Source organism: Chlamydotis macqueenii, chromosome 1 (genome assembly GCF_036417535.1).
Source record: "Chlamydotis macqueenii isolate bChlMac1 chromosome 1, bChlMac1.mat, whole genome shotgun sequence".
NCBI classification, from domain to species: Eukaryota; Metazoa; Chordata; class Aves; order Otidiformes; family Otididae; genus Chlamydotis; species Chlamydotis macqueenii.
Window position 1 is genome coordinate 102776448 of NC_141556.1, and position 4262 is coordinate 102780709.

At 37.0% G+C, this 4262-nt stretch overlaps 1 non-coding gene across 1 annotated transcript; it reads left to right on the plus strand.

The window, feature by feature from the left end:
• Positions 1–1062: 1062 nt before the first annotated feature.
• TRNAI-AAU (transfer RNA isoleucine (anticodon AAU)) lies at positions 1063–1136 on the plus strand. The gene has a single exon. It is a non-coding gene; the product is annotated as a tRNA-Ile (tRNA).
• Positions 1137–4262: the final 3126 nt, after the last annotated feature.

Sequence of the window (4262 nt, forward strand, 5' to 3'; positions counted from 1 at the left end):
TGTAATAACAATGGTACTGTGCTTGTTCCTTCTTAAATGCAGTTTAGGTTGTAACCCCACACTGAACAACGTACGTAGTCAGCTCTGTCAGTAGTGGTCTTGCTGCTTCAAGGTCATTAGCCAGCAGACCCCAGGACTCCTTAAGTGTTGGAGATAACTTCAATGTATTCCACTTGATTTTTCTATTTGATTTATTGCACATAACTGTTAAAACCTGCACAATTATTTGAACAAGTTTCTCCTTATGACAAAATATAGTCTAGTGTTTTGCACCTATGAATTGGCAGCTTGACTCTGGTGAGCTCCTGTGTTCCAAAGATGATGGGGCAGAAATACAGAAACTTTTCTGGGGTTGGGAAAAGGGCAGAGTGAAGTGGCAGATAACATGGTTTATAATGAAAAGAGGAAAGTAGGAAACGATTGGATGTATTTGAACTTAGGTCAACAGATGAAGTAGAAATTTAAGAGCTAGAAAAATAATGGAGGATAATAAATCCAAGTGACAAGTTGGTTTTTTTCTAGAGAAAAAGTTTGAAAATTTTTAGTGTTCTGTAACTTTGAACAGGGTAGCCTCACTCTACGCATAGTGTCATGAATGAAGAGCAGAACATGTTGCAGCTTGAAATATCTTAGTGTTGCTGTTTTGATGGTCTCAATGTTTTATTTTAAAGCAGTTTCTGTGTAGTCCTCTTAAAGATGAATTGCAGCAAATCTGCTCCTTAATTCAGTCAGTTAAAAAATGACAAATATTTCTTAACTGTGTAACTATCTAGGCTATTTGATTATCTTGATGTTTCAATCAAGTCTATTCTGAAAACAGCATCAGTGACAGTAGGGCTGACAATGAAAAGTTATATACTAATGATGGGGAGGGGGGAGAATGGCTAACAGTACCTCATGCTCTCTCATCTAGGGAGATAAACTATTCTAGGACAAGAAACAATAAAGGTACTGATCAAATGGCATCTGAATGTGATAGTAAAGTATAAGCAATTAATAACTGTAGGAAAGGCAATACTAAAAAAAACGCCAGGAACATAAGAGAAAATATGAGGTTTTGCAGGCCAGTTAGCTCAGTTGGTTAGAGCGTGGTGCTAATAACGCCAAGGTCGCGGGTTCGATCCCCGTACAGGCCAGCTACTTTTAATCTCAACATGAGCCAGCAATGCACTGTAGTGGCCCAGAAGGCCTGCGTCCAGTTTTGGAGCCCTGAACATAAAAAGGAAGTGGACCAGTGGAGGGCCATGAAGATGGTTTCAGAGGGCTGGAGCACCTCTCTTATGAGGACAGGCTGAGATGTGGCGCTGTTCAGCCTGGAGAAGAGGAGGCTCTAGGGAGACCTTATAGCAGCCTTTCAGTACCTCAAGGAGACCTACAAGAAAGACAGGGAGAGACTCTTCAGTAGGAGCTGTTGTGACAGGACAAGGGGTAATGGTTTCAAAGTAGAGGGAGATAGATTTGGATTAGATATTAGGAAAAACAATTTTACAATAAGGGTGGTAGAACACTGGAACAGGTTGCCCAGAGAGGTGGTGGATGCCTCATCCCTGGAAACATTCAAGACCAAGTTGAATGGGGCTCTGAGCAACCTGATCTGGTTGGAGATGTCTCTGCTCCTTGCAGGGAGGTTGGACTAGATGTCCTTTAAAGGTCCCTTCCAACCCTAACCATTCTTCGATTCTGTGAACTCTCTGGAAAGCGACAGTGCTGGATAAACTCCAAAAGTCTGGGTGGCTAATTGTTTTGTGAGTAGTAATTTAGATACTAGATCAAATCTTGGGATTGTAGCTTTTTCCATTAGGGAGATGTCCCATTACTTTAGCATTTACACTCATTTAGTTAGATGTAGAGGCTATTACACTCTGAAGTATTCCTTGGACAGAGAACAGCTGGATGAACTATATTACTGAGAATAGAACTCACAGCTGCGTCTTCAAATTGAAAAATTCCCAGCACTGAAGCTATGTGCTTCTCTGCATCGGACAGACTGGGTATCTCAGAGCAAATTTCCTTGCTAGGGCTGATCCTAGGAATAAAACTTCATGTCTTTGTTGCTTTATTTGGCTTTTATTTTTATTTTATTCTTTTTTTTTTTCTCCCAAGGTTGGTTCTGCTGTATCACACTAAAATTATTAAAGCAAGTTGCAGGCAGAAACCAAGATGTACAGGTAATATTCTTTCTTATTAAAAGTTAAATTTATGCTTATGAAGGAGATAATAAAAATATTACTGATGTGTATCATTTTGCTTGGTAGAATAAGATTGACTTTACTATAGCAAATCCAAACTTTCTGTATATATGTTGTGATTTTTTTGGGTTGTCTGTCCATTGTTAAACTAAATAGGTCATGTATCACATTGACAACATTGCTAGGACCGCAGGTCCCTTACAGATCTTCTATCAAAAACCCTAACAGTTGTAGTGACTTTATTAATGTTTCACAAAAATCTGTGATGTCAAAACAGCCTAACCTTATGATCCACATTCCAGTTACAAGGTTTTGCCTCCTTGCTTAATAAGTGAAAACTTGTATTTGTTTGCATCAGAAAGAAATCATCATGCCAAACCAGGAATTTTTAAACAGATAGGCTTTGCAAGAACCCACTTCCTTTCTTCTTAAATCATTATCAGAATTATATTATAGATAAAGCTAACATTTTAAGGCATAGGTTGTTAAGTATCTATTTAAAATCTTTTTTCTTAAATTTAAAAGAACTTGTAAATTTCTTAAATTTTCTTTAATCTCTTCCTACAAAGCAATTACTGAAGTATTTACCAAATTTTTGGATCTCCTCTACTGCTTTAACAGTTTACTAAACTATCTCTATAGATAGTTGCATTATGGATATGCTGCTTAGTGTTCAAATGTATTTTTTTCTCCTTGTGGTTTCCATTATTTGTCAAATGTATTTGAAGAAGAAATGCCATCATCTTAAAAATTATGCTTTAAGTTTTTTAATAAAATGCTCCCTTGATAAAATAGTTTTATTGCTGACCTCTCTCTAGTTCCGATGCTTCCTGCTATTTTTTATATCCCTGATGGATGCAGGCACTTAAATGGAACTTTATTCCAAATAGGTATCAAAAGAACATTAGTAGTGCTTTCTTACTGGCACTTCAGAAAGAAAATGTATCAAAACACCTTGTAGACTATTCTTTTGTACCTTTAGTGTTACATGGTGGTTCCTCTTGTAGGTCTATTTCAAGGCAGAACTATGTGCAACTGTACAGCAAAAAAAAGTTAGTATAGTATTCAGGTTTGTCTTAAGTTTTATGCTGTCTTGATCTGAAGTAAACACAGATACTGTGTAAAAATATCACACTCTGCAAGAATTATGGATTGCTCAAAGCTTTGGCAGTTCTTTAGAGGACTAGATACTGGAATTTGGGGGGAAAAAATTCACTCTTCCTATAGTAACTGTGGTGATTGTATTTCACAGATACGACAGCTGAAAAAGAAAAGCCACATATGTAATGGAGTTGCTATCTGTAAGACTTGTGTAGCTTCTAAATCAAGTTAGTGGTTATTCAGACTTATTTGCTTAAAAATAAGACAAGCCTTGAGATTTTAAAAAGAAATTGTATTACTTTAGAGACCCAAATATTCTATCAATGAGTTCAAATTACCAAGTGAGAAAAAAACTACAAAAATTTATAGGAAATATGTTCTTGTGTCAATCTGTTCATAACCCTAACCCCCTGTGCAGAAATATGGGTATCTATTTTGGTTGAACTTTGAACCGTTTCTTCTCAGAGGAAAACTCCTACTGATTTCAGGAAGAATGAAAGATGAGTAGCAGTTGCCTAGTGCACAAGTTGTACGAAGATTTACACACATGCACATTTTTAAAGATGTTGAACTCTTTGCCTTCTGAAGTAAGTGCACACCTCTTCTAATACTAGTAGGAATACAGCAGGATGTCCAGGGCAGGAGAGCTGTTCTCTAGTTTGTTCAGTTTTGTATCTCCATGGAGATTATTTACACCCTGAAGCTTTTTCAAGTGCTGTATGGATTTTTAGTCATTCAGAGGCTAAGGAAGCAGATCTGGCGGATTCTTCTACAAGTCATTGATCTGCAGTTTCTGGGAACATGTATGCAGAGACATAAGTAAGGTCTAAAATTACTGTTAGTGCTTTTCTTCTTGATTTTTTTTTTTCCAGTAATATATTTGATAGTACGAAAGTATGGAGCAAAAGGTCAAAGTGTCTTCAATGTGTGAAAAATGTTCTCCTGCCCTTGACTTCTGGATAGAGAAGAGGA